Genomic DNA, 11,005 nt, shown 5'->3' on the forward strand with positions numbered 1-11,005 from the left:
TTACCCTTTCACAGGTGAAATCTATGTAGGTAATATAGGTATATAAAAACACAATCGTTTTAAGATTTTGAAAATTTACATTTTAATTTATACAGAAGTTTATTCTTTACGCAATCAGTTCTAATTTTGAAAATGACACTCAAATTCAAATGGAATTCAAATTCATTGAACATGAATAATTTCACACAGGAATAACTAACGCACAGATAACCGAAATTAGTAAATTTGATTTATTTATACATAGGAGATAATGTTCAAGTCAAAGCCCGAACAAGGTTTTGGTAAAGTCCATTATATTAAATGATAACATTCTTCGATGTTTATAATCACATATATTTGAATCTCGATTTTGTTTTCTTGAATAAATTAATCTATAAATTCATGAATTAATGAAATGGAATATTGGATGTGGAAGTTAACCCACTTACAGACATCCGATCGAGATGAAACTCGGAAGATAGCCTCGTTGTCGGTGACAATGCATATTATCAACTTTTGATGGCATTCACACAAACACACAAGTGCACACAAACTCATTTATGTGAAATCGGGTAACATTATAAAAATTAACATCAGTTAATATGAGAACTAATTCTCGGTACCATCCAATTAGGAGTGATATCGCAGTTCACTCATGTTAGTCAGTCCCTGGGGAGGAAGGTTCAATCCTCAGTCAAAAACCAAAATATATAAATCTATTAATAAAAACAGATTGTAATAAAAAACTTTCAAAGCCCTGACTTGAGTTAATAAGTCTTGACATTATGTCCAGTGGAATATACATTTGTAGGTAACCACAGTAATTAGTAGAGTAAGCAGAGTGTTGATTGAGTAGTTTAGTGTTATTTATAGATAGGTACTAATCATTAAATTATTGTTATGTATCGCATAAAATCATAGAAGGTTAGTTCACCGATAATTATTTACACGCGTACGTACTCCATGTTAGTATGTATATATATATATATACATACTATATATATATATATATATATATATATATATATATATATATATATATATATATATATATATATATATAAATCCCGCTACCGATGTGGCGACCTTTCACTTCGCATCCTTTTGACTACCACCACTTATGGTAGGTTTAGAAACAAAAACGCTGTGAATGTTCACTTATATATAGTTATAGAATAAAGTGATCGTAACAGATTTTGCCAGAAATCGTGTTTTAAGGGTATTCATATTTTTGCAAGGTACATACATTTTAGAGTCTTTTGGACACCCTCTCATATTGCTGCCCTTTTGGTAACCGCATATATCTTACGAATATCACAGTACATTACGTTTTTAATAAGACGTCCGTTCATTACGAACATTTAACGACTTCCGTATATTCCCGTATGCCATACGTTTATATTACGATGCTTTCAGAATCCTTTTAATTTGGTCTTGATTTGGCAACGGTGTATATCCTATGTATATAACGATACGCTGTCATTTAAAAGACGATTCCATACAAACAAAGGTTAATTTGACGACATAATACATTAATTTAATTTGCTTGTCTAGGATGATACAAATTTAATTTTAAAAGAATAGCATTCCGAAAATTCAAAATGGTGGACGATTTTATGATACATTTTATATTAGAAATAACAGAAAATAACGTAATTATCTCTCTTCACGTCTGTCAAAATTAACTATCGATTTTGGCTTGTATTTTAACGAACCGCTTTGGCTCTAGCGTTATATTTGTCACCAATAAGTATTCTGACTTAGTAGCTGCCTTTCTACGATGGACGACAATTGCGAAAAGGTTTATTTCTTAAAAGAAAGATAATCATTCTCGGATTTCGTAAAACCTATCACTATTTAAAAATCTCCTACTACCGTCATTATAAGCGGCAGATGTTGGTTGCTTATTCAGTGATGGAGGACTTAGCCAGCCAATGAAACCAGCCAGGCCTTGACTGGGTGGGAACAAATGGTATTAGCCAAATGAATTGAATTCACTGACAGTGAAACCGTAAGATTGGTAGAAAAGTAATTATTTTTCTATGCTTAGAAACAACAACGAAATTTTGCCAAATTTCATAGTTAGCGGCGGTCATCTCAAGTCAGGTCTCCAGCGACAAAATGTTTTCAAAACATCCGACAAAAACAAAAACATTGGGACAGGGCCACTTTTCGAAATAATTGCATAAAGCCGGGCAAGGCCGGGTCATCAGCTTTATATCTATCTACATGCATAATATATAAAGATGTTTGGTTTGGCTTTTTATACAAATCTACAGTTTTATTGCGATGTTGATGAAATTTTGCATACTTGACGATAAGAATAAAATAAAAATTACTACCTACATCCGAATTCTAAAAATTGTGTGTAAAGCCCGGCTAATCTAATATAAATATAATTGTAAAAAGCATTCACTTTGTGGCTCATCATAATTTATAATAAAAACACATAAATTTGTTTTTGACCACGATAGTTTTATTTTCACTCTACCGGTTTCGGAAGATCCCTTCCTTCGTCAGGAGAATATTTAAAACACATATTTTAAACACTGACGAAGGAAGGGATCTTCCGAAACCGGTAGAGTGAAAATAAAACTATCGTGGTCAAAAACAAATTTATGTGTTTTTATTATAATATAAATATGTTTCAAAATTTTATTTTAAAATCTGGGAACCCTTTTAAAATTAGTCTCGCGATAAAGGCAAGATAATCTCTCTATATATCTAAACAACACAAAATCCGTATTAGTAAACTAATCATTTTCTCAACTTTTTTGGCGAACAATAAACTTATCACCGTAAATAAACAAGTTATTGTTTAGATAGAACTGAGTTGGATAAAATTATCACGGAATGGTCATATTATTATTAATTTGATTGATCCCCCTTATATTTATTGGAATCTGTTTCGTCAAACATCTGACATTAGCGCCCTACCAAATGTTTGTTGGGCGATTGCAATTTTTTCTGATTTTAGATAAAACGATTTCGTTCACTGATATTAGTAATTATCACGAATATTATGTACCTATTTTATGACTCTATTCTACCATTCTAACAAGAAAAAGAGTTGAGTTAGTTTAAGGAAAATTTGATAAACAATTGATTAAGTAAAGGGACCATCGTCCATATTACATCTACTCTCAATAATCATTTTTTTTTCATTTAGGACATAATTTTTGTTTTAATTTCCGGCAAATAATCATATTATGATGGTCCGATGCTCTGAAAGGAACCCGCTTGCACAGCGCGGGTCTAAACTGTGCAACCTAAAGTTTAAGTTTAGACTTACGGATTTCAATACTTTTGTTTGTGTGAAAGCACTATGAAATAATACATGATTTTACTTCAATGACAAGCCATAGATTATTAAGATAAATGTATTGATTACATAATATAAGTACTACAATAATATCCTGTTATTATCATATAACGTCATTCGATGTGAATTATGCTGACGAATAATAATATATTTTGCATTTATTTTGAAAAAAAAGTTATCCATCTGTTATATAGTTGGCCATCTTCCTAATATATTTATATCTGTCGCATGATTATTAGCTTTTCTTTAATTTTTTTGTGGTCTCGTGCTCAACAAATTGTTTTATTTATTTATTATGTGTAATAACACTTTTTTATAATAATATATAAAAAATCACTGAGGATACGTGTTCAAAGAATAGCTGGAATGTTTATAATAATTTCTCTATCATCATAAATAACATGAATCTTCGTAGACTCTACCGGCTACCCAGATTTCAACTTGCCACTTAAAGAATATTGTACTATTATATCTATCTTTTACGTATCATATTTTATCTTTTATGTACTTCTTTTACACAGTTATTATTATATTATGTACTTTAAACTTGTCATATTACTTTGCACAACTTACCTATAATAACGTACCTAAATTTGTAAAAGACTTTATTGTGTGGCATTAAAAAAAAACAACATAAGATGAAAAAAATGGTCTGTCTTTGAAAAAATATTAATGTCACGTGATATTTTAAGATATAATAAACGAATAATCCTGCCATAAGCTAGTTGTAATTTCAACAAGTCCTGGGGCAAGTGACTTGCTAATTCATCAGTTATGCTAATCCTGAAAATCCTCGAAGGGTGTCGTTGTAAGGATATGCCATAGTATCACCATACCATAGTTTCAGCGCCCATGAGGTGATTTTTCAAAATACGATGCTCTAAATATTATCCGATTATTATTATGCACTCAGTGTACACTGTTCACACTTGAGCACGTAGGAACTACATACCTAGTAAAAAAAATATTTTGATTATTTGTAGAGTGTCGTTTTTGTGAAAAACCACCTCAGGCCTAAGATATAACTTATTGCAGGAAAAAAATTGTTTACTTTACTTAAACCCATTTTTTACATTGAGGCCCTGAGGAATATAATTTACTTCTGGGCCTGAACATGTCTTTTTGAGGAGAGGAAAGACTGTACATACTGTACATGGGTATTAAAGAGACCCATGATGCATGAGGGAGGAAAAACAGAGGCCGGCAAATCATTCCACAATTACTAAATTAATGTATTGATCAATAGATTAATCAGTAGATATTTACACCATGCAATTTGCATACGTAAAATATTTCTCATGTATAACAATAAACACATTAGGGAATACAGGTAATTAAATATATATACTGTTTTTACAATATTATTCAATAGAACAATTCCTATTGTCATGCTATGCTATGCTTGAAAATCTATTCTGCAGTTTGGTATCTTGAACAATTCGTGTCATGATGACGACTACCTACTGCTCAAGTTTTCAGGCACGTAAATGTCAAAGCATTCCAAGAGTAATAGGCTATCAAATAGAGATACGCACTACTTTATTAAAATAAGTATTGCACGATATGTATGACGATTTTTCAATTTTTTTCAATGTACCTACCTGCCCAGCTGCCTACCTACCTAATTAAAGTCTCAACTCTTTCTTCGGATATTTCTTTAACCTCATCTATATGATTGGAGGTTGGCTGAGTGTTTTACACCCGCAGAGGGGAGGTTTTCCTTGAGCAGTTAGAGACAAGAGTTTAAGTTCAAAGTGTCGCTTATGGGTGGATTCATTAAGTCTGAACTGTACGCGGCATTGCACAGTGCTGAAATCCCATACATGAATAGGTACAAAATTAAAAATGGAAACAAAAATTGTCGCATAAATAAATAACACTCCAGCAGGTTTGGTGACTAGTGCATGGCGCTAATTAGCAAAGAACTATTTCTCAAAAATAATCTTAGGTAACTATGACAAGGTAATTAGACAATAATAAAAGTTAGGTTGCTAAACCATTTATTTTACAAAATTCAGAGTTCGAGCATCAGTGTACTTATATTAATATTTGTTTTTTGTATATAGTTTTTGAGTATGGAGGCTACTAACAAAGAATACCCATATTATTAACTAAGACTACCAAAACATTAACCAAGATTAACTTAGATAAACCAAGATAAACTAAGATTAATCAAGTTTAATCGATAATAACCATGATTAAAGAAGATTTTTGTAAACCTCTCGGTTACAAATTATTATAAGCAATATTATTGTAAGAGAAAAAACTTACAAATTGAAAAATCTCCCGAGAAAAAATACATGTCACCAATGGGACTCGAACCCACGGCCTTCTGATTACCGGTCGGCAGCTCTACCACTGAACTATGGCGGCTTATTTAATACCCACCAAATTAGTCAATTAATCAAGACATATCTCGACGCCCTTAAGTGGGAGAATTAGCACCATTAATTAATTAATTAATTAAATTAATTAGCACCGTAATAATTCCTTTACCTACAAAAATGAAGTTGGTTTTTTCAGGTGAGAAAAAAATTAATAAGCAATAATTTTGCTTGCAGAACACTAAGTACACATTGACTAATTTGGCGGATAAGCCGCCATAGCTCAGAAGTAGAGCTGCTGACCGGTAATCAGAAGGCCGTGGGTTCGAGTCCCATTGGCAGCATGTCACTTTATAGGTGACGTTTCGATAGATAATTTTGCCTTAACTCACTTAACGTAAAAAAAACTTCCAAGTGTAATCGCAGCCTTACAACAATTATTGCTTACAATAATTTGTAATCCTTTTTGCTATGAATAAACCTTACCTTATAAACATTAAGTTAATTCAAAAGAAAATTAATAACCTCTCTGTTTGCTGTCTTATTTTAATTTTTGTTTGTTGTATTTTTTTATCTAATATAGTTTTATTTTTATTATTATGTACTAACTTTATTTTGTTTTAAAACTTTCTGTGATGTTAATATTGTACTACCTACATGTAAAACCCCTCAGGACGCTTGTACACCCACTTCCAGTTATATTATTTTGTTCTTCTACTTTTTGCGTACATTTTTTAATTGAATACCATACAAGAGTCTCAATCGCTCCCGTCTGGAGTCAGTGAGACTATGGCCTATCCCCAATTGGGGAATGTTGTGAGACTGAAGGTAGGTGAGGGGAATGAGACGAGGAAGAGGAAGGTGGGGAAGTACCAGGATATTCAGTTCTGGTCACCAAACACAGCTAAAGCCATTCCAAGCTAGCTTAACACACTTTAATCGGGAAGGGTAGTTCTACCCGTTCGCGTTCGGTCGATTGATGCTTAACGTCGGAAGGGTATTTCTACCTTCTGCGCCCGCCTCATTTCAATGGCAGAAAAGAAGAAATTATCCGATGTTTTCATATGAATATTATATACCAATCTCTCTGTAAAGGTTCCAACTATACGTACGTAATTATCAAATTGTAATGCAAGTCTTTTTTTAGTATTTATCTTGGAATCTTTTGTGTACATCGATATTTCAACTAACTAACTAACTAACTAACCATCACGCCGTTTCCCCGCAGGGGTAGGCAGAGAGGACGGACCGCCAAACAACTCGGTCTTGGCACACACTCCTTGCCTCATTCACATTCATACATCGTCTCACACATACTCTTCTATTATTCTGACTCTTGACATGGCCCGAATCGAGTATCTGATTCACTTGATCGTGCCATGTCTTCCTCGGGCGTCAAATGACCTATATTATTGAACACCTGACACTTGATAGGTATTGCGTTTGAAGTACAACGAAATAAGTAATTTAGATAACATATTCTGTTATTATAATAGTTCAATTCCTGGAACGAGAGTTTTTATGTCCCTGAAACTCGAAACAAATCTCTCTATCTCGGTTCCGCACCCACTCAACTACTGAGTGTCTGGCGCATCTAACAAAAGCAGGTATCGGCGAACACAGTTAGGCGGACCATAATAAATATTTACAAGTACATGCCAGTTTTTAAAAAGCAAATTGTCCTACGGTTGTGTTCTGAGGAGATTATTTTAAATTTCATTTTATAAAATAACCAATATTATTAGCATGTTCCGATGGTTTTTTGGGTGGCAATTGCACACGTGGTATTTGAATGGGTAATAATGTGTTACTCTGACAATACTAGTGATGTGGCAATTGTTTTTGTTTTTATAATGATTTGGGCTTGGTGAAAATATAATAATTTGTAATTTTAAATCAAATAAAACACTTTGTTTATTAACCACGACTTTTTTATTATTACATCTACCGGTTTCGCTACAGTAGATATAATAATATAACAGTTATATTTCACATCCTGATGAAGCTCGACTGTAGCGAAACCGGTACCTAGATGTAATAATAAAAAAGTCGTGGTTAATAAACAAAGTGTTTTATTTGATTTAATATATAATGTCTAACCACAAAGTGATTGCTTCCTACGAAAAATATTGTAATTTTATAAAATTGAAACCTAGTTTATACTTTAAAAATTGAACCCTAATGACCCAACAATGACTTTGTTTTCGATTTATTAAGTTGCATTAGAAATAATACTTGGTTTTCGGCTAGAAAATTTTATAGCTTGGGTATGCTGAGTTAGTATGTAGAAAATTTTATTAAAATATTTCCATTATTTTCGAAGATATAGCGATTTAAAACAAATTAAAGAAACTCGCGCGGGACCTTTATTTTCGCCCATTTGCAGCGGTCTGCCGGCGAAAAAATAACCCGATCAAAGTGTGTTAATAAAACACCAAAACATCATACAAATAAGAATACTGAAGGGGTAAATAAAATCATATAAATAAGTTGCCTTCGTGTGGCGTAACTGAAGTTTTATAAGTACTTGAACCCCGAAACAGCCGTCACAATAATAAATACAAAAATATTTGCAAAACTCAGTTAGGTATCTGTTCTTTCCGGAATGCGACAATTCCTATTCCAAATAGTTTTTGTCATAAGAATTATATTTATTCGTCATTTATTTTTTTTTAAAGTAGCATAAAAACATATATTATTTCCTCACATGTTCACAAATAATGTCATAGCCTTATATTGTAAAGTACAGTAATATTTTTGGCATGGTATATTTATAAACACGGTGTCTTACAACTATATTATGAAATTCTAAATTAATGTTGCATTGTAAATTACATTTTTAGGACTTATTTTTAAGTGTTAGGTAAACTACCTACTGAAGCCCTTATCTATTGTCTATCTCAAGTAGGGAAAGCAATAAATCTCCAACATTATATGGCAGCTTAATTAGAAGTGTTGAAGTCCCACCCGCTATATCACCGTCCGAACCATAGTAAAATTAAATGTGCATCTTCCGAAAAAAATATTTACATTGCTAACGTCATGTTCAATATCTTTTATATTATTATTTCTGTTTTACTCTGTACCCACTTATATTGTATCTACTTTTAATTTTCAACTTATTTTTTTTTAATTTGTTTTTATTTAAATTTATTTAGGAAACTTATAGTCGTACAGTGAAATATAACAATAAACATGAATATGTTATAGACCAATTAAATTCCATGAAATGTTGAAGAAGTACATAATATTAAAAATAGATACAGTTTTCGCATGGTTATAGGTACTAATTGAAAATAATAAAACAAACTACGGAAGTAATAGTATAATTTTCCCAAAAGTAAAAGTGTTTTTAGCTATTAATTATTAATTTAGTGAGTTGCAATTTATTTGATTTTAAGTTGAAAATCTCGTAAGGTATTATAATTTTCACAGATACGTCCTATTATAGAGTTTTGCGCGTATTTGGATTTACAGTGAGGTATTCTAAATAAATCGTTCGATCTGGTGGTTTGTTTGGGGCAACGAAATGCAATCTTTTCTAACAGATATGATGAATCAACAAGACAGTTCACGATTTTGTAAAAGAATAAAGCATCATAGATTTTTCTGCGTTTATATAAAGCGATAGGGTCAAACCGATGATCACTAAAGCGATACGATAGGTGTTTTATAAATTTGTTTTGGATATTTTCGATTCCAAATGACAGCGGCGAACTCAAGTTGTGACCTTACATATGACATTTATAACACAATTCACTATCCAAACTACTAGAAAAAACTATGAAAAAAAGATTGCTCGCATACCTTGATAAACACAAACTGATCTCAAACAGCCAATTCGGGTTTCAAGCGAAAATGGGAACAGAAGACGCCTTATCGGAACTAACTACTTACATAGTCAAAAACTTATGATGGCGGGTCAAAGGTGGTAGGGGCTTTCTTAGACCTAGCGAAAGCTTTCGACACCATATCACATAAATTACTACAACAAAAACTCAAAAATATCGGCATAACCGGTCCACCACTAAAATGGTTCATCAACTACATTGAAAATAGACAACAAATAGTAAAAATCAATAAACACGAAAGTGACAAGGTAGGTAACAGGTATGGAGTACCGCAAAGCAGCGTCTTGGGTCCCATACTTTTTCTCATCTACATAAATAGTCTAACTGAGATAAACCTTGGAAAAATAGAGTTCAAAGTAATCAGTTACGCAGATGACACTGTAATTTTATTCAAAGCACAATCATGGGAAAATGTCTACAAAAACACAGAAGCAGGGATGACTGAAATAAATAAATGGCTAATGCAGTGGAAGATACTCTCAGTATCGCCCTGGTGTAAGACCACCATTCAGAATTGAAACGTTGCTTGAAATGGCTTTAGCCGTGTTTGGTGACCAGATCTGAATAGCCAGGTACTTCCCCACCTTCCTCTTCTCCATCTCCCTCCCCTCCCCAATACCCTCAGCCTCACATCATACCCCAATTGGGGATGCCATAGTCTCACTGGCTCCAGACGGGAGCAGTTGGGACTCTTGTGCGGTAATACTGTAAAAAAAAAAAAAAATAATTTTCTTACACTCAACATTTCTAAAACAAAATACTTGACTTTTAGTAAAACAAAAGCTGGTCAGCCAGATAGTCGCCCACAATTCCATCTTCACCCCTGCACCAATACTTCTACAAATAACACACGCTGTACTTGTGACAAAATAGATTATGCGGATAATATCAAATATCTCGGCTTAACTGGTGACCATAATCTAAAATGGGATCTCCAAATTAACCCAATAACAAAAAAAATCCGGAAACTATCATACATCTTCAAAACAAAAACAATACAAACAAAACGAAATATTTTATGTCGTTAAATCAGCTAAAAAATATATACTTTGCACTTTGTCAAAGTATTCTAATGTATGGTATTTCAGTATGGGGAGTAGCAGCAGACACTCATCTCAAATCCCTTAAAATTAATCATAAATCAATAATTAGAATTATGTTTAGAAAGCCTTATAAACATCCGACAGAACAGCTAATGATTGAAAATAACTTATTTGACATAAATAAACTGTTCATAAAGAAGATCATCTACAAAAACTGCATTAAAAAATTACCGAATCACGTAACTCACTAGCAAAACACGAGAGCAATTACACACAAACAATTACAAGCACCGTATATCAAATCAAATTTCGCTAAAAGACACGAATCTTACCTGGCTCCTCACATATTCAACATGTTCCTAACCCAAACTAAAACTTACGTCTTACCAAATAATTTGAATTGGGTGTTCAAAAGATTTGTAAACTGGTTGATGGTAAAACAAAGAACAGATATTAGAAATATTCTAAACATCTAATGCATATATG

General features: G+C 32.5%; 1 non-coding gene across 1 annotated transcript; it reads right to left on the minus strand.

Annotated features, from left to right (window-relative positions):
* Positions 1 to 5,602: 5,602 nt before the first annotated feature.
* Positions 5,603 to 5,674, minus strand: TRNAT-GGU (transfer RNA threonine (anticodon GGU)). The gene has a single exon. It is a non-coding gene; the product is annotated as a tRNA-Thr (tRNA).
* Positions 5,675 to 11,005: the final 5,331 nt, after the last annotated feature.

This window comes from Hesperophylax consimilis, chromosome 12, assembly GCF_061612785.1.
Source record: "Hesperophylax consimilis isolate HC1 chromosome 12, BYU_Hcon_1.0, whole genome shotgun sequence".
Taxonomy (NCBI): domain Eukaryota; kingdom Metazoa; phylum Arthropoda; class Insecta; order Trichoptera; family Limnephilidae; genus Hesperophylax; species Hesperophylax consimilis.